Source organism: Mauremys reevesii, linkage group 14 (genome assembly GCF_016161935.1).
Source record: "Mauremys reevesii isolate NIE-2019 linkage group 14, ASM1616193v1, whole genome shotgun sequence".
NCBI classification, from domain to species: Eukaryota; Metazoa; Chordata; order Testudines; family Geoemydidae; genus Mauremys; species Mauremys reevesii.
In genome coordinates this window covers 12,152,507-12,173,028 of record NC_052636.1, presented here as the reverse complement: position 1 = coordinate 12,173,028, position 20,522 = coordinate 12,152,507, and the positions used below count along the sequence as shown (strand labels likewise).

The window sequence follows — 20,522 nt, the reverse complement described above, 5'->3', positions numbered from 1 at the left end:
AGTTTTGTTTGACAGAATGTAGCTCAGATGTTTTGGGAAATTTCAGACAAATTACCATTTTTTTACTTCGGGTTTGTTTTTCCCCCTATCCCTGCATGATGACATGGAGAAAATTCAAATGCAGTTCAGTCAACAGGAGAGAATACTCCAAGCTGTTGGACATATTATCAAAGAAACAGTCGTATGTTTAAATCTCCACTCTGAAAAGGTGAACAGCAGCAGACCCCAAATGGTGCAACTGACTGAAGTAAGTGCACATGGTCACAGGCTAGTTCAGTTGTTTAAGTCAATATTGTCTCAGATGATCCAGGGATAGAATTCCACAGCAAGTGATTCGGAACTAGGAAAACGCCCAGGTATTTGGTTCCCAAGGTATTTGTGACCCAGTCCCTACAGGAGGTTACTTCTGAAGAGATCTCCCAGCTAATTCCAACACTTGGGAAATGCTGTCTGTGATGAGGTGTATCAACCCTGATAGGGTTAACTGTGCCATGTGGGCTGAAGAGGCCACACCCCCTCACCCTCTCTGGGCATGCTCCGACTGGAGACAGAGTATAAACGGGAGCAGTTCAGCCTGGGCCGACTGGGGAGAACAAATCTATGTTGTTGGCACGGGGTGGGGGGAGAGCCCAGGGCGGGGGAGGCCGGGGGCTGCGGGTGGGGGGGAAGCCCAGGGCTCGGTCAGCAGGAGCATGTGGCGGGGACCCCAGGGGTGGGGTGGGGGCAGCCAAAATATTTTTTGCTTGGGGCGGCAAAAAACCTAGAGCCGGCCCTGCCTCCACGCACTGTGAGGTAGGTAGGAGCGGATCATTATTATCCCTACTTGAAAGAGGGAGAAGCTAAGGCTGAGAAAGGAGAATTGAGTTCTCTTAGGTCACACAGCCAGTGGCAGAGTTGGGAATAGGACGCAAGAGCCCTGATTTTCAAACTAACCATCGGATCTTGAATTTCAGACATTGAATGACCTGAATAAAGTGCTCTCAGATGAGCTCCAGACCAACAATAGTGCATTGGAATTATTCAGCAAGTATTTGAGGAGAACTGCAATGTTAGAGAGAATCGTGAACTGCTCAGAGACCATTAATGCAGAGAAGCAGCAAAATTCATCAAACACAGAACTGGTTCTGACTTATTTACTTGTTCATAAAAGAGAACACCAAGGACCTGAGTCTCCTCCCTGTCAATAACCCCCTGCTCAGCCAATCAGGGTAGAGACTGAGGACGGGAGGCTGAGGGTTCTCACCAGAGAGCCCAAAGGATGGCCCAGGTCATTGGTGGGGATCACTGCCCGAGCACTATTTCAGCCCCACATTTTTGGGTGGACCTCCCACAGTGGGAGCTGCAGAGCACTCCCCTGCAACGCCCCCCCCCCACCCTCCTGGTGTTGGGAGGGGAACAGGTAAAAGGACAAAGGAAGCAAGAGAAAAAGAGGAGGGAGGAAGAGGGGAAGCTAAAAGAACAAACCCTAATGTCCCCAGTGATTCTAAGGGACAAAATCCCAGGCGTGGAATAAAATTCTGCCTCCTTAAGCTCGTGTTTTCCATGCATAGAATTCAACTGTCACCAGATGGATCAGACTGAACAGGTTTCACACCTCCAGGAGGCTCTTACCTTCTAAACAGGGACGGCTGTTTTCTAGTAAAATCACTAAAAGGGAAGGAGAAAACTCGAAAGGTTCCTCCTGGTGCTCACGTCCGTGAACCCGAATACTCTCTCAGTCCTCAAAGAGAGACCTGGAGAAGGAGACTTGCTGAAGCAAAGCCACAGGGGTCTCTGAGGTTTCCCTGGCCCCTCGCCCCTGTCCTGCCTGGCTGATGTCAGCATCTCTCTGTGAGGTCACCACCTCCCCACCACCTCTGACCAATAGGCTGAGGGCCTGCAAAAGGCCTTTGTGATGTCACTGCCACACCCCTCCCTTGCTGTGCTAATGTCCTGCCCCTGGCCAGGCACTTTGCAGGTTTGAGCTACTCCCTGGGGATCACCCCACTCAAGGAGCGTTCGTTCTAGGCAGCAAGCTGGCTAGACAGGGAAACATCAGACGCTGCTCCCAAAGCTACACTCAGTTTTTCAGAAATTAGTCGACTTTATGGCCAGAAGAGACCATTAGAGCATCTAATCTGATCCCCTGCATATCACAGGCGTCCTGTATGACACGAGCTACTTTTGAGGCAAAGACATTCCAGAAAGGCATCTAGTCTTCATTAAACGACATCAGGAGTTGGAGAATCCACCACTTTCCTTGGTAGCTTGTTCCTGTGGTGAATCATCCTCGCTGTTGAATATTTGTGACTTAGTTGTAATATGAATTTGTCTCTTTTCACCTTCCAGCCATTGGGTCTTGTTAGGCCTTTCTCTGCTATTTTAAAGAGTCCTTTAATATCCAATCTTTTCTCTCCATTAAGGCAGTTCAACACTTCAGTGAAGTCGCCTTTCAAGCTTCTTTTGATAAGCTAAACAGGTTGAGCTCTTTCAATAGCTCACTATAAGGCATTTTCCTCCAGGCCTCACAACATTTGGTGGCTCTTTGCTGCCCCAGCTCCAATTTCACAACATCTTTTTCAAATGAGGACACCAAAACTGGAGGCAGTATTCCAGTATCAGTCTCACTGATGCTGTGTCACCTCCTGTGATATTATTGACATAATCTGTAACTGTATAGATCACCATTGTGACCACTGTTCTATATTTGCAGCCCATATTACAGAAAAGTGGTCGTGTAAGGGGTCTATGGAGAGGTTCTGATTAGCTGATTATAATGATGCTATCTCTAGATGTGTATCATTTTTTTGTAGTTGACATTATGAATATTGGCTCTGTGCTGCTTGTATTTCAAACTTGTCAAATGCAGATGTGCCTGTGGAGGGTCCGCTGGTCCCGCAGCTTCGGTGGAGCATCCGCAGGCGTGCCTGTGGGAGGTCCACCGGAGCCGCGGGACCAGCAGACCCTCCACAAGCATGTCTGTGGGAGGTCCACCGGAGACGTTGGACCGGCGACCCCCAGAGCGCCCCCCGCAGCACGCCGCCCTGCTTGGGGCGCCATAAATCCTTGAGCTGCCCCTGAGCACACTCACTGCTGTGCAGCTCTGTACGTGTGGCCATGGCTGAACAGCAAGAATTCCTGCCCATTTCCCTACTGGCTGGAGCATGATGAGAGTGTGTTTGTGGTTAATGATGTTGCTGTAAATTGTTCATTCCCTGCCTTGGCAATTCAGACAGTCCCTTTTCCCGTTGTATCGCCAGCACCTCTGTGATTCCAATAACAGGGGCAGGTTTTCTCTGGGCACTGAGATTTTTGAGGGCATTGGTGGCTCCTTTCTTTCCTCACCCTGGAGTAAACTCAGCTTTTATTCCATCCTTGATGACTCATGGAATAACAACAGCAGCAAGAAGAGGAGAGTGAATATCTCATTGCCAGGGGGAAGGTGGACGCATTTCCTCTGTCTGACCATTGCCATTGCAGGAGAGAAGGTTTCAGTGGAATCGAATGCCCTGGCTCAGACAACAGACACAGGGAGGTTTTGCTGTTCATGGATCTGTGCAAAGGAAATTGTGTGTCTGTGTGAAAATGAGGAGGGATATGAAATGCCCATGTGGTGGTGCCTAAGGCAAAAGGGAACCCTAGAGGATTGGAATAGGATAAGTTCTCAAGCAACATGTTTCTTACTTTGCCCATCTGTTAGTTTTGATGATTATCGATGGAAAGATTTTGCCATTGGGTCATGTGTTTTTACACAGAAATTGACATTTACCAACAAATATGTAATTCTTCCAAGCCTGCCTAGTCTGCTGGTGGTGAGTTTAGAGGGACACATTCACTCTCCCCACCCCCCATGCCAGGCCAGTGCTCTCCAGAATGTCAACTTCCCACAGAGCTGGGATCCTGCCCTCATCTCCCCCCAGACCGCTGCCCCACCCCCACTTCTGGGTTCCCCTCCCAACACTGTCCAATGCCCCTGCTGGCAGGATCCCTTCCCATTCCTTTCATTTACTGTCGCCCCTCTGAGCAAAAGCTCTGCATTGTTCCCACACTAGGAATTGAACCCAGGCCGCCTGGGTGAAAACCAGGAATCCAGATCACGAGACCACACGGGACTTGTATAGGCAATAGCACGTTTACACATTCACACCCAACAATTCAAAGTAGCCATTCAAAAAAACTTCAGAAACAGACTTCAAAGAGAAATTGCAGAGTTACAATTGATTTGCAAACTTAACACCATTAATTTGAGCTTGAATAAGGACTGGGAGTAGCTGGCTCACGACAAAAGCAATTTTCCCTCTCTTGGTATTGACACCTCCTCATCAATTATGGGGAGAGGACCACATCCACCCTGACTGAATTAGCCTTCAGCACTGGTTCTCCCCTTGTACGGTAACTCCCGTCACTTCATGTTCCAATCTATATTTATGCCTCTATCTGCAATTTTCACTCCATGCATCTGAAGAAGTGGGCTTTTTACCCACGAACGCTTATGCCCAAATAAATCTGTTAGTCCTTAAGGTGCCACCGGACTCCTCATTGCTTTTAATTCCAAGCTGATCTTAACCCTTTCAGTACCCTTACAAACTCAGATGCTTCTCACCACAGGCTGGCTGGTGGCTTTTCAGCCAGGCTCTCCCCTTTCATCAGCGCTTCAGTTGCTTGGTGTGGGGGTGTCTGTAGATGTAGGTGGCAGAGAGAGATAAAGCCTAGCAAATGTCTCTCCTTTTATCATGTCCTTTCTTCCCTCATGGCTTTGCCCTCCTTCCCCCTTCAGAGTCAGGTGAGCATCACTGCGTCTCTCCAAGCAAGTCTGAGCAATTCCCCTGGGGTGTCCTCATGCAGGTGAGTCATTGCATTGTAGCTCCCTTGCTGGGCAATGGCCGTCGATGGGTTGTTTGACACCCTGTCCGGGTGTTGGTTACTTTCCTTGCTGTTGCCACTGGGGATCTAATATTTGGCTGACTCCCCCACCTTACAGCACAGTGACAACCACACTGCACAATTCTCATAACTTCATATGCATGCATGGTATACATCTATGGGTAGAGAAATGACTTTCAGCAGATCATATCCTTTCCCTGATACCTTACAAGTCATGCTCTATATGTAAGATCTCAATGATATGAAAATGAGGATTATGGGGGTTACAGCCGCTCCCCCAAAGGTATAGTATGTCACACTGAGATTCTATTTTCCTTTGTTCTGTAACAGCATTACAGGGATCCAATGACTGACCAATGGCATTTCCAAGTGCTAAAATAGCAAAGCGATGTCTGTCTCTCATTAGCCATCAGCGACTGAAGATGTGGTTTAATGAGCCGGAGCTTGAAGGCGAGGGTGGCTCTGTCCACTGCCTTCCGTTGCGCTGCTGGGCCCCAAGTCCCTGGTGGCCAATATGTGACGCTGGGAGAAGAGAGTGGGGTGGCAAGTGGCGGCAGAACTTTTGCCACCAGGGTCTAGCTGCCCAACTTCCTCCTGGTACTGCTGGCCCCCCGTCACCTTCAGGTAACCCAGGAACTGAGGCAGGAATAGGGCGAGGAAGCAAGTAAAGCCGAGCAAGGAAGGCAAAAGTGAATCTTGTCTTCATGGGCCGCTCGCAATGACGTCCTTTCTCTGTGCCACAACTGACAACAACATCCCAGACAGAAAAGCAGGAGGCCAAAAAGAAACCGAGCAGCTGCTGAAGTAGTTCAGTTGGGAGCGTGCTAGACTAACAGGCTCTTCTATCCCCCTTTGTGCACGGGTGGGATGTTTTCTGAAAGTGCAGCAGTTCCTTTAACTGCCACGAGTCCCTCATTTCAGGCTATGCAGCAGGAAAAGGCAGCATGGGCTTCTGCACCGAGTTGGCCCACCTGACCTTTCATTCTTCTCTTGCTCTTTGTCAGCAAGGGGAAGAAAAAGAAGCTCTCCCTCAAGCTGGAGTCACAAGGGTGACATAAGGACGACTTCCTGAGTCTGGCTCCAGCCCTCTGCTCTGCCAGCTGACCCATTGAAGGGCTGTCACCACTTTCTCTAGGTTTGTCCATCGGTCTGTGCTAGGGTGAGCAACATCCAAGCAGATGGAGTTTCTGTAGTGTAGTGGTTATCATGTTTGCCCAACATGCAAAAGGTCCCTGGTTCAAAACCAGCCAGAAACATCCTGACTTCTTTTTCCCAGATCCCCTTGCTGTTCAGGAAGGCCTCCTCCTTCTCCTATTGGCCTGTCCCTGGGATAACTCCAACCCCTGCATGACAGAGGGTGCTGACAGCAGTGGAGAAAGCACCTTGGCGTCAGGCTGGAGAACCTAGAGGAGTGCGGCGTGTCACCTTTTGGAGGCTTGTGGCTTGGCCTCCTCTGCTGTTGGAGGTTGGCCGGTGGAGGCCGGCTCTTCCTGCTGGCCTCCTCTGCGTGACTTGCCAAAGGAGGAAGTGAGGCAGGAATGGGGCAAAAGAGGAAAGTCGAGCTGAGGAAGGCAGGGCAGAAAGTAAGCACATCATTGCGGCTAAATGGGGTTAGTAGAGCATCACCATTCATTCTGCAAAGCCGGGGGAGGTGCGGTTGGCTGCTGGGAGGCAGAATCCTGTGCCTGCCTCTTGGCTTCCCAGGGGTGGCTACTTGCAGCCCAGGAGAAGCGGGGTTCTGGGGGGACGGAAAAGCAGCAATGGCGAGGCTGAGTGGGCTCCTTTCTGGCCGACATGGTGGGCTGTGGGCTGTGGTGGGTTTGGGAGTTGCCTGTAAGCCATAAGTGGACTTGGTGCAGTGAAAACCGCTGCTCCATTCTGGCTGACCTGGGGGAGCCATTAATGACTTGGGAGTGGGGGCAGGGTGCTGGCTGTGAGCAAATGGGATCCAGGAAGCCCCAGCCTGCCCCTCCAGGGGCCCAGTCTTCTTCTCTCCTGCCATGGGGAGCCCGGCCTAGAGCCTGCCCAGCATGCACTGCAGCTCGAGCATTAAGCCTTCCTGTGTGGCCTGTGCTGGAGCTGACCCTGGACCCCTGTGGGGCACTGTTGGGGGAAATCCCGACTGCAAATAATTCTGGCCACAAGATCAACCCATTGGGTCGAATGGGGCAAGCTGGAGGCCTGGTGCCTTAGTCTGTGGGGCCAGCAGGTCAAGCCATTTTCCTGCATGTGGGGGAGGCAGCCGCTGTGGTTCGCCCTTCCTGCTTCCTGCGCTGCTGCACCCTAAAATCCCTGTCGGCCGTCAAGATGGGCTGGGAGCCTGGAGAGAGGAGGCAAAGGGGTGGCCCGAGCCCCCTTGGCCACTGCCCCTGCCCCAGGCAGCCCACAGAGACCTGATGCCTCCCCAAGTGACACACGGAGATGTGCCGGCAGAGCTAAGGCGGCTCCCTGCCCACTCTGCCCCCTCCCTCCCTGCCACACTGCTCCTGGAAGTGGCCGGCATATCCCTGCAGCCCTGAGTGCAAACGCCACAGCTGACCCGCCCCCGTATCCCACTGCCTAGGAGCCACTGCCGGAGGGGAGTGTGTGCCAGTCACTTTGGGAGCTGTGCTGCCCGAGGTAAGCACCTCCACCCCCCGACCACCTCCTGCACCCCTACCCCTGCCCCAGCACAGAGGCTCCCTGTGTCTTGAACAAGCACTTTCAAGGATTGGCCAAGAACTTCTGCTCTGTTTCTGTGAAAGAGACACAAAAAAGGGAGCCCAATGGACAAGTTTAGTTCGCAAGCACAAACTGGCAGGGCCAAGCCTGGATCTCTCAGTTACTCAGAAGGCTCTTCAGCCAGATCTTCCCAAAGGCCAGTCTCTAGAGGCTTTTGTGACATGATGTACTTCAAAATAGCTCCCTGTAGCTCACATAGTCATCATTCATATATGGCTGTGATATGTCCTACCAACCATTCCATGTAAGTTATCATATGAAAAGTCATGATCTGCTGAAATCGGTTATTCTGTCCAAATATGTATAGCATGAGGGTGTGTGAAGTTATGCATTTTGCTGTATGGTTGTTACTGAAATAGGCTATAATTTTGCTAGTGACCCCTGCCGAGGAGGGTGTTCAACAGCCATGAATCAGCAGAGGAATTGTAATTAAGGGATTTCCAATTCAGTGACAGATGCCCAAACACAACACTGTGGGGACCGCTCAAGTCTATGACTCAGTTGCACAAGACCACACCAGGAGGATTCCCCAACCTAGTGACTCAGCAGAGCCCACCCGGACACGTCTGGGCAAGTGTCTTCTAGACACTTGAACTAAAGATATAAAATAGGAGACTGGGGCATCATGTTTTTGCCTTTCTCCTCCCCCACCTATGCTGGAAGCAGCAGGAATCCTGAGAAAATGAAGGTCATCTGAGGACAGTAATCCAGGTTTTAGGGGGAATTCTATGTATTAAGGAGGGTAACATCCAGTAGGATGAGAAAATTGCTTGACCTAACTACTGCCTAGTGTAATAAGGTGTAAAGTTTAGATTTTGCTGTGGTCATACAGTGCTTAGTGCTCTGCGTTCTGGCCTCAAGAGCCATGGATGCAAGTGGAGTTACGATGACCATTTCCTTGTCTCCACATTTCTTATGTGCCTCCTTCTGACACTTGTCAGAAAAAACAACTGGTTTCTTTTGCAAGCCTTTGCATTGCAAGGCAGAGGCAGTCTTCTCTGTTTCCGCAAAAGATTCACCAAAAGGTGGGAAGAGCAGACACATTTGTTAAGGCACTACTGGGAGCTGCATCCCTAACTCCACCAAGCAGGTGAGTCACCCAGCTTAGCCACGGTGTGACTCTCTGGGACTTTTCTACCAACCGCTCCATTTTTCATCGAATGACAATCAAAAGGAAGGTGACATGACATCTGTGTGTGAACATCTCCAGGGAATCACAAGGATGTGTGGCGCAGGCTCTCGTGTTGCAGCAATTGCAGTCGAAGCAACCGCCATGCCAATGCCAGTCATAGCAGTGTTTTCATCAACTCCAGGTTTGTGATTTGATTGTTTCCAATGCTTCTCTCCAAAGAAGCCTTTTCCTTAGCAAGCAATGACTTGGATACCAAGGGAGGCCTCTTCTGTTTCCTAGGAAGACGCAGGAAAATGTGAGCAGAGGAGACAAAAGCCGTACACCAAGGCACCACTGGGAGTTGAACCCAGGATCTCCTGTTTACTAGACAGGTGCTTTAGCCAGCTAAGCCATGGTACCTGCCTGAAGAAAGTATTTGCAACTGTTTCATTTGATGGTTCAAGTCAACACCTGCAAATTTGAAAGTACAGACGTTCCCCATTTCCCTCAAGACTTGCAGACCTTGAGGTGTCTGGCTCTCTGTGCACAGAAAGCCACAGCTGAGTAGACAGAGGGCTTCTAAGATGTGCCTCTCACCAGTCACTGTGATCATATAATGGTTAGTGATCTGTGTTTCAGTCGCAGCAACCTCGGCTCAGTTCTGAGTCATGGTAACCTTTCCTTCAGCTCCAGACTTCTCATTTGCCACTTTCCATGTGTGGTGGGCTGTCTGCCTGAAACAAGCAGGAGAAAGATTAAGGCAGCCTTGAAGAGGCTGTGCAGAACCCAGCCTATCAAGAAAGGGCTTATTGGGAGAGCCAATCAGGAGAAGGCTTGCTGGAGCAGCCCATATATAAAGAGCTGCTCAGCCCAGCAAGAGTTAGTCACTCCTTGGAGTTTGAGGAGGAGGGTTGGCTGCTATGAAGGAAGGCAGGAGCAGGAGGGCACCATGATCATAGTGCTGGGGTAAGGGGTACATGAGTGACCTCCTGGCTGACTACTGCCAGACTAAGGCCCTATACAAAGGTGGAGGAAGGTTCTAGGTCTGTTGGGAAATGGTCCAGGGAAACAGATGGCAGGGTTGGAGGTTCACACCTTTTGCCTCAGTAGCCACTGACACAGGTGGCTACACCCTGACTGCAGCCGGCCACTGAGGCAAGTGTCTGGGTAGAGGACATATCCCCTCCCCAGCAGGGGGAGAGAACTGAGTGGGGCACAGCCAGAGGGCTGTGACCGTAAGAGGACACTGAAGTCCTGAGAGCAACATGGATCCTAATGATAGAACCGATGGTGGCCAGATGCTACTAGATGAAGGCGCACCGGTGAACCAGAGCTAATTGCTAGGATGGTCAGCAGGAGGTGCAGCAGTGAGGCATGCCCCATGGCACCAAGACTTAGCCGCAAGGAAGGCTCTCTCTGTCTTGAACAAGCACTTAGAAGGATTCTGCTGACAGATCTTTTCTTTTTCTGAAAAGAGCTACAAAAAAAGGAGCCAACAGACACACTAGGTTCGGCAAGGAAGAACTGCCAGGCCAAGCCAGGCTCTCCTGGTTAGTAGGAAGGTTCTTCAGCCAGCTCTTCACAAAGATCACTATCTAGAGACCTTTAAACAGTCACTGCAGATGTTCACCACAAAAGAGATGCCAAAATGGAGTTCTCCACTGCCTGCAGCCATCACGCTACCAGGAGTTCTGTGCACAGAGAGGCCCCTGCTGGTGGGAAAAGGCTTTGGTAGAGACTCTTCTGACACCACCCGTTCTCATATAGTGTTTAGTGCTCTGTGTTGTGGCTTCAGCATCCACAGATGCCAGTTCAATTGGGGGACATTTTTCCTGTCTCCACATTTGTCTAATGGCTCCTTTCAACACTTGTCACCAAAAAGACCTGTTTCTTTTGCAAGCGATGTACAGCTAGGCAAAGGCAGTCTTCTCCATTTCCTCAAAAGATCACCAAGCTGTGGGGAGAGGAGACACATTCAGCCAAGCTGGATGCTGAATCTCCTCTTTATTCAGCAGGTGTCTGTGAAGGACATAAATCTACACCGTGTACAGGTCAAGAATAGGACTTTATTACACACAGTGCTGGCAGAGTGGGCTTATTAGGCTCAGAGACACTGTTAATTAATTAATTACAATAGAATATATAGATTTTCCATGGGCGGGGGAAAGTGACAGGCTAGGCAGTTCCACACCCCGGGACAGGTTTTGCAAGACAGGATAAGCACATTAGCCAATGATTAACAGATTAGATAATATCTCCACCCATGGTCTCAAGTTACCAAGTTAACATTTCATGAATACTTTGATAAAATATTATTAGTATAAAATATATATGTTGAATTCTGATTTGGGATCCATAGGAATGGAGCAACTCCTTTGATTGTCCAACAGGTACATTCCTAGGGGTTAAAGCAAAGAAAGAGTGAAAGTATATGGCAATAAAGATTGTTTTCTGTGTGTCTTAAGGCAGGCATTGGTCCCTTGGAAGGGAGGTGGAAGGATGCCATATGTTATACTGACGTGCCAACTTTTCATAAACTCAAGGTTGGATCTGTGGGAAGAATGTCTCCCTAGAGAAGAAACAAACACAATAGGGATTCTTTGTTCAGTCTGCAATTCTGAATAAGACACAATCATTTAGTTCTAAGCTCCAACACCTGGCAATTTGCTGACCAGGCCTATCTTAGCAAGCAAGGCTTTCTGTTTACCCAGCTTTCTCTTAGCTGGTCACTATTTGCTAGGCCTGTAGTCCTTGACCATAATCCGGACTTTGGGTCTGGAAAAGAACTGGCACAATCCATAGACCAGGTTGTTATACAAAACACAGATGGATTTGAACCCTTCACATACAGTAATGGCAAAGTTCTTGGTTCAGGCTTGTAACAGTGATGGAATAAACTGCAGGTTCAAATCAAGTCTCTGGAGTCTGTTCAAAGCTGGGATGGGTCATTCAGTCCTTTGTACAGAGCTTCAGTTTGTAGCAAAGTCCCTCCAGAGGTATGAAGCAGGATTGAAGACAAGATGGAGACGAGGCATCAGCCTTTTATAGTCTCTTGCCATGTTGTCTTTGCTTTCTTTGTCCCAAGGACACTCTATCCAGCACGTGGCATAGAAAAACCTTAGAGTTCTCTCCATAGGCAGGTCCCTGCTACCTTGCTGAGTCACAAGGCGTATCTGCCTTCTCTCAGTGGGGCGAATGTATAGCTGATGGTCCTTAATGGGCCATCAAGCAGGCTAGACAGAACTGACACCGGAAGCAGAGCACAAGATTGAAATACGGGCAGCATAGAGCCAATATTCATAACGTCAACTAAAAAAAAGATACACATCTAGAGATAGCGTCATTATAATCAACCAATCAGAACCTCTCCATAGACCCATTGCACGACACCTTTCTACAATATTGGCTGCAAATATAGAACAGCGGTTGCAACGGTGATCTATACAGTTACAGATTATGTCAATAATGTCACAGGAGGTGACACGGCATCAGTGAGACTAATACTGGAATACTGCCTTCAACTTTGGTGTCCTCATTTGAAAAAGATGTTGTGAAATTGGAGCTGGGGCAGCAAAGAGCCACCAAATGTTGTGAGGTCTGGAGGAAAATGCCTTCTAGTGAGCTACTGAAAGAGCTCAACCTGTTTAGCTTATCACAAGAAGATTGAAAGGTGACTTCATTGAAGTGTTGAAGTGCCTTAATGGAGAGAAAAGATTGATATTAAAGGGCTCTTGAATCGAGCAGAGAAAGGCATAACAAGACTCAGTGGCTGGAAGGTGAAAAGAGACAAATTCATATTACAACTAAGGCACAAAATTCAACAGCGAGGATGATTCACCACAGGAACAAGCTACCAAGGAAAGTGGTGGATTCTCCATCTCCTGATGTCATTTCATGAAGACTAGATGCCTTTCTGGAATGTGTTTGCCCCCAAAGTAGCTCTTGTGTCCTACAGGAGGCCTGTGATATGCCGGGGGTCAGATTAGATGCTCTAATGGTCTCTTCTGGCCATAAAGTCGACTAATTTCTGAAAAACTGAGTGTAGCATTGGGAGCAGCATCTGATGTTTTCCTGTCTAGCCGGCTTGCTGCCTAGAACGAACATTCCTTGAATGGGGTGATCCACAGGGAGTAGCTCAAACCTCCAAAGTGCCTGGCCAGGGGCAGGACATTAGCCCAGCAAGGGAGGGGTGTGGCAGTGACATCACAAAGGCCTTTTGCAGGACCTCAGACTATTGGTCCAAGGTGGTGGGGAGGTGGTGACCTCACAGAGAGATGCTGACATCAGCCAGGCAGGACAGGGGCGAGGGGCCAGGGAAAACTCAGAGACCCCTGTGGCTTTGCTGCAGCAAGTCTCCTTCTCCAGACCTCTCTTTGAGGACTAAGAGAGTATTTGGGTTCACGGACGTGAGCGCCAGGAGGAACCTCTTTCGAGTTTTCTCCTTCCCTTTTAGTGATTTTACTAGAAAACAGTAAAACCTGTTTAGAAGGTAAGAGCCTCCTCGAGGAAGGGGTGTCATGGTGTGTCACAGTTTGGATGCAGGTGGCCCCCCCATGTATGGAAGTTCCGGCCCCCTGCTCTGTGTTCGCAGGGCCGGAGAGCAGCATTCCACGGCAGTGATTTGCTCCTGGCTGCCGGAGCAGAGCAGCAGGCTCAGCTGTCAGAATTTCCTGGAGCTAGGACAGGGGAGGGGCCCAGCCTCATTAGCAGGAATGCAGGGCAGGTGGATTCACGGCGGGCATTGTGGGATACTGGCGGAGGCCAGTTATGGTGATTTAATGACCAGCAGCATTTACACTGGCACTCTGTCACTGTAAGTTTGCTGCAAAAAGCTCTAGGCCTCTCATCGAAGTGGTTTTATTTTGTCACCAAAACAGGGCAGTTTTGTCGCCAGACGTGGCATTGCAGTGTGTACACCAGCCACACCAAGCTGCCGACCGAGGGAGCGTTGTGTGTTCTTCACACACCTGAGCAATATATTTCTGCTGAAACAACTTTGTAGTGCAGACCTGGCCAAAGATTCACTCACACACACAGCTTGCAAGGAAAACGTCACCTGCTCCTCTACTTTGCAGAATCCAAACACAAGGAAAGCTTGTCAGGGCCTGGTGGAGATGGCAGGAGTCAGGTGTGGGCAGACACTATATCTTACACCTAGGCAGGCACCATGGCTTAGCTGGCTAAAGCACCTGCCTTATTAACAGGTGATCCTGGGTTCTACTCCCAGTGGTGGCTTTGGGGGCACCTGGTATTGGCTACTGTCAGAGGACAAGATTCAGAGCTAGATGGGCCTTTGGTCTAGCCTAGTGTGGTTTTTCTCATGGTTTAAATTACACTCACGGGCACTGATAATAGAGTTACTGAAAGTTTGGGAGTTAGGCACTGGTAGATCAGTGGTCCAAGCCTCTTGTAGACACCCCCACCTTCCTCTGGGGCAGGGCCAGGTCTGAGCTCTCACACCAACGCTCATTGTGGCTGCCAGAACCTGTGAGTGGCTTATTTCGTTTGCACCCTGGGTTGAGTCCTGCTTTGTGCACCGTGTCTGAGAATGAAAATCCTAAACCACCCTTTGAAATGATGAATGCAGCAGGACGTGTCATTGTCCCTGCCCCAAAGCAGACAGACCAATGGAGAAATGCCGTCGAGTCCAAGGTAATATTCACTGTGGTTTTACCATTTCCACTTGCTAAACTCCCTCCTATCTGCCCAGCCCAGGTGTCCTCTGCCTCAGCTGCTGCTCCCGGCCTGCTCTAGCATCAAACATGCAGGGCCCCCAGGGGAACAGAGGCTGGGACAGGGCAGCAGCCTGGGCTGGGCTGGGCAGATGCTGGGAGTTCTCGTTCCCTGAGAACTGGCCTGGCTCCCTTCTCAACAGCAAACAACTCAATTCCACGCCTCCCCAGAAAAATCAGCCTGGAGCCAAGGGCAGCAGGGGATGATTCCTCGAGTTCCCACCGAGGCAGGAGAGAACCCAGGGCCTTTCTAGCAGAGCTTATGGAACTGATGGGGAAACCAGCCTTTAATAACAGGCAGTTCACATTTAAGCTCAGTGTTTTTAACAATTTTTTACAACCTTAAATCACCCTTCAATCGCAGTGTCACTATCCATAACATTGCTTCAGCCTTATAGGTTCCCAAGTGCAAAACTCAACATCTCTTCAAACACAAGAGAGTGCAGATCAGTCAGTGTTCAGAGTCATCCCACATAAAAGAATCATGTTATGGTACATATTGGCCTCATCATGTGGCCGTTGCCTTTCCCTCCGCTCTATTAAAAGTTTTGGTATTTTTCACAGAAACTTTCTTCCCTCAGGAGAGACCTGGGAACCAAGGCTGCCAGACAAACACCTTTAAGAGGAGGCGTAACCTGTCAAAAAATGATCTCCCTCCTTCAGTTCAGTGACAGCCTGAAATGTTACTTATCCCGGCAGAGCCGGAGGATTGAAAGCAGCGACATCAAATCCCTGTGTAGCTAGCAGGAATGAACACAAACACACCCTGCTATCTGAAGAGATGTTTAGTTTTACCCTTGGTAAACTAGAAGTCTAAAGGGAAGGAAGGTGGTGCCATATATAAAGAGTGAAACACAAAACAATTATCATAGTTATGCCCATAGTGACTGCAAAATATTTCTATATTCTTATCATCAGTGTATTATTTTCTCTGGCGTCTATACATTGACTATGCCTTGACCAAGAAATTTGAATCTTGATAAAATAATCGAATACCCCTGGTTAAGGCAATGGACTTGATACCCACTCGGGTGTCCCTACACAGGTTCAGGTACTGACAACAGTGCTGCCTTTTAGCCATAGCTTTTAATCAGGGCAATACATTGATCCTGTGAAATCATTCCCAGCCAGAGTCCATCGCCCACATTCCTTAGGGCATTGGGCCACCATGTGGACGTTTCATTTCCCTCCTCAATTTCACACAGACACAATTTCCTTTGCACAGGTCCATGAACAGCAAAACCTCCTGTGTCTCTTGTCTGAGCCAGGGCATTCAATTCCATTGAAACCTTCTCTCCTGCAATGGGAATGGTCATGCAGATGGGACGAGACCACCTTCACCTCTGACAGTGAGATATTGGATCAGCTCTTTCTTTACGCTGCTGTTAGTCCATGAAACATCAGGGATGGATGCAAGGCTGAGTTCATGCACCAACCCCCTGAAACATTTCAGCGCCCCAGAGAAATCCTGATTCCGGCTATTGGCATGATCTGGTGGAGATTCAAGAGGAACGGGACGGTCTGAATTGTCAGTGTGGGGAATGAACAACAATCTATAGCAATGTCGTTATCCACAAACACTCTCTAATCATGCTCCAGCCAGAAGGGAAATGGGCAGGAACTCTTGTTGTTCAGCCATGGACACACCTACACTAATGCACAGTCAGGAGTGTGCTGGGGGAGCTGGTCTGAGCAATGTGAAGTGACAATTCAGTGAGAACAGAATCATTGTGTAGTGAAGCACCTATACACCAAGTAGTTGTGGCCGAGTGGTAAAGGCAATGGACTAGAAATCCATTGGGGTCTCCCCAGGCAAGTTTGAATCCTGCCAACTACGGAAGCATCAGTGTATTGTCACTGCTCTTGTTGTAGTGCCTGAGCATCCACAGAGCCAGACCTGGTCTCACTCTGAGGCTTTCTACACTTAAAATGCTGCTGTGACACTGCTATAGCACTGTGGAGTAGACAGTTGCTACAGTGAGTGGAGGGGTTTTCCATCCCTGTAATAGCTACATTGACAGAACAATCTGTCCTTTCATTTAGCACTATCTAACCATGGCTTAGGGCAGCTTAATTATACTGATTCCAGGGTTTTTCACACCCTGAAAGATGTACTTCTTAGAGGGGTTATCCCATCACCCTCCCATTCCTGGTCCTTCTCGCATGACCTGAGAGCAGCAATACCCGCAGTTCAAGAGGTGCAAACAATTCCATGTTTATTGGGGTAAACTTCCAGCAAGCAATGATGCCAATTTCCTTCCTCGGTATCGCCCTTCCCAGCTCTGACACCACAGAGGCTTGTCTATGTCCCTGTTCCCATTCCCTCTTCCTATTCCCCTCTTAGCAAAACATAACTCCAATTCCCCTTCCCCCATTCCATTCCCCCCCGTTCTTCCTGATTGACTGCAGCCTAGACAGTAAAACTGGAGTTCTGCTTAGCTATACATTAACCACTCAGTTTACGGAAATGTAACTAACCAATCCTAACATATTGTAACATGATTATCTAACCAGTTATACCCCACCACCTGAATTGCTTTACACCCAACAAATTAATTATCCAGCAGACAGAAACAATCACAGAACCAGACAGAGATTATGCAGACAAGCAATAGGAAAGTGGAGACTACAGTGATAGAACAACAAAGAAATGAGGATTTCAGACCCCAGCTATTGATAAGTGAGTTGTCGCTAGACAGGATGCTATCATGGTAGAGGTTGTGGATGCTGGTTGCTTAACTGTCTGGCCCCCAGGGCAGGATTTTGAGGGTCTCAGAATGCCAGCACCCATCACATTCTCCTCTGATCCATCCAAAGCAGCTTTACTCAGCACTCTCTCAATAGTCAGTTATGTTATTTACAAAATTGTAAGTATCCCAGCATCCCATAATGGGGGACAAAATAGTCCTCTTGCCAGAAGTGGCTTTACCAATAGATGAAACCTGGAATTTAAACGCCAAATAATCACACTATGTTTGGGATCCATTTAAATTCCCCTTCCAGGTCTTTGACACTTTCATCTCCAGTCATAGCGACTCTGATATAGGAGGAAAGAAATCAAAGCATCATCTCCAAGCACAGACAGCTGAGAACTCTTCCTCACATGACATTTTGAGAAGTGGAGGGATAGAATGTGATGAAAATAAACTCTGCACAGAGAAGCCAAAATGTAACAGTTCTGGAGTGATGGGGAAGGAGGGAATCTCTGAACCACCCCATCTCCTTCCAGTGTCACAGAGGCTGAAATGACACTTTTTTCCCCTGCTCCTCTTTATTTAACTATAACATGAAAAATTCCCAAAGTAACTGCTCTTCAGCACAACCCAGAGCAACGTGAGAACAACTGGCAAGGATTCAATCTGTATCACTGGCGACTCTAACAATCACTTTGCAATAGGAGGAATGGTATAAATGTGACGCTCCCTGGTTCCTCACAGGAAGGGCACACTCCAGTTACTTGTGGGATAATTGAGTTGATAGAAAGGACAAATGGGCGCAGCTCAAAAGAAGGCAAACTACAAAAGGCATAAATGGGCCACTCATCTGGCCAAGCTGAGGGATAACGGTGCTGCAAACAGTTCAAACAGATTTAAAAAGTTGTTATGTGGGAATCAGGAAAAGTATTAAAGAAAAAAAATGGATAGCCCTAGAGCGTTTTATGGTGTTCACTGCCCTTGCAGATTCTCTGATGGCTAACATGGGCTGAGTGCCAAGAGGTTTTCCCACATTCTCTGCATTCATAGGGCCTTTCCCCTGGTGTGGATTCTCTGATGTTTAGAAAGGCCTGATCTGAGAGTGAAGGTTTTCCCACACTCACGGCATTCACAGGGCCTGTCCCCTGGTGTGGATTCTCTGATGTTTAGAAAGGTCTGATCTTTGAGTGAAGCTTTTCCCACACTCACTGCATTCATAGGGCCTGTCCCCTGTGTGGATTCTCTGATGAACAGAAAGGGCTGAGCTGCGATTGAAGCTTTTCCCACAATCACAGCATTCATAGGGCCTTTCCCCCGTGTGGATTCTCTGATGTTTAGAAAGGTCTGATCTGCGATTGAAGGTTTTCCCACACTCATGGCATTCATAGGGCCTTTCCCCCGTGTGGATTCTCTGATGAACAGAAAGGACTGATCTGCGATTGAAGGATTTCCCACACTCACGGCATTCGTAGGGCCTGTCCCCCGTGTGGATTCTCTGATGAACAGAAAGGGCTGATCTGCGATTGAAGGTTTTCGCACACTCACGGCATTCGTAGGGCCTCTCCCCTGTGTGGATTCTCTGATGAACAGAAAGGGTTGATATTTGAGTGAAGGTTTTCCCACATTCACAGCATTCATAGGGCCAGTCGCCTGTGTGGATTCTCTGATGATTAAGAAGGGCTGAGTAGTCACATAAGTTTTTTCCACACTCTGTGCATGTATTTTTTCTCTTTCCAATGATGATTTCCTGCTCTGTTGTGGTTTCCTTGAGATCCTTCTGAGTTCCCTGAGAGGAAATACATTTACCCATTTTCACCCCCAGCTGGTTTCCTTGTTCTCTTTCTGGTCTGTGCTGAATCTCACAGGATTTTTCCTCCTCATGACTCCTGGACACATTGCTTTTTGATCTTTGCAATAATGCTCTGTGCTTATCCACTTGCTGAACATTTTTCTGCTGAGAATTCTGCTCCTCTTTCTCACATGCCATTGCATCACCTGCTGTGAAAAAGACAGAAACATCAAACAGGGATGAAAAGTGAAAAGCCAAAACAACCTAAGTGCTGGAGGGAGGTCAAATAAAAATCACAAACTGAACTCCCCGATACTCTTCCCCAAAACAGGAGAGAGGAGGGGATCAATTTGGCTTTCAAATGCCATCCAAATTCTCAGGGGGAAGGGAGGAAGCTACTGCCTGGTGTCTGCTAGAATCTACGGGAAGCCATGAGCTATAGTTACCCTGAGGATATGACCCCTGCTGGCAACAATAATGAACTGAGAGACCTCTCAAGGGCTTGGTAGGGCATCCCAGATGTTTCCTTCAGGCACTTTCACACTCAAGAGTTGGTTTAATGTTTCCTCACCTCTGCAGGAAGATCTCAGGGTCTGTTTTCCCTCTGAACCCTGCAAGTCTGAGACCCACGGCTCTTCCCCTTGTTCCAGCTGGGAGATCACATCAGGTTTGGAAAATTGAAACCCTGCTCAGATGAAAGAAAACAAAGGAGTTCCGTTGATTTCATAAAACTTTGTCATAAAAAAACATTCTATTAATTTAACTTTAATACTTCATGGGACCCGGTGTGCCTGGGCTAGTCCTCACTGAAAATGCCAAGACCAGGGCAGGCTGAAAAAGGGAGAGCAGAGGCTCCCCAAACTGGTGGTTAACACGGAAGTTAAACTCACCGACCAGTCACCAACTGTGCTTCTGATCCCCCACACTGGTTATCGAGAAACTGAAAAAAGAAATCACACGGCCCCCTTTATTGCATCCCAGTTCTCTGACTCCCAATCAGCACCTAGGTCCAGCACAGTGAGAGGTTATTTAAAAACTCTGCTCACATAAACAAAGTGTTCTTCTGACCCCAGAGTCAGCCACATTACCAGGTCAGTATAGGTTTGGATCTTACTCAAAATACTACGATGCCAGCCAATCATTGGCATCTAAACTAAAGGTTTTTAAGCAAGAAAGCATCTAAACTAAAGGTTTATTATAAAAGAAAGAAAGAAATAGGGAGTTGTTAAATGGGAAAGCAGTCAGACACATTCAGAAATCTATACAGCTGGTTCTTAGCAGTATTGGTGAGTTCCTGGCTTGAAAGGCTCTCTGGTACACATCCACATTATTCAGTCCTTTGTTCAAGCCTTCAGCTTGTAGAAAAGTTGCTCCAGAGGTAGGAAGAGGAATTGAAGACAAAATGGAGATGATGCAGCTGCCCTTTATATTCCTTTTGCCAAGTGGCTTCTAATTCCTGTGTCCCAAACACAAGCTTCACAGCACATGACATGGAAAAGCCTTGGAGTGCTCAGTACACAGTGTGATACAGCCTGGCCAGAAGGCAGCAGGAGAGGGTTAGAAGGGAGCCTTATTCCCTGTAGAGGGAAGAAAGTTTGCTATAGATTAACTAG

At 48.4% G+C, this 20,522-nt stretch overlaps 1 non-coding gene and 1 pseudogene across 1 annotated transcript; both read right to left on the bottom strand.

The window, feature by feature from the left end:
• Positions 1-18,837, bottom strand: part of LOC120381497 — a 265,866-nt pseudogene extending 247,029 nt beyond the window's left edge.
• On the bottom strand, positions 9,042-9,115 carry TRNAT-AGU. The gene has a single exon. It is a non-coding gene; the product is annotated as a tRNA-Thr (tRNA).
• Positions 18,838-20,522: the final 1,685 nt, after the last annotated feature.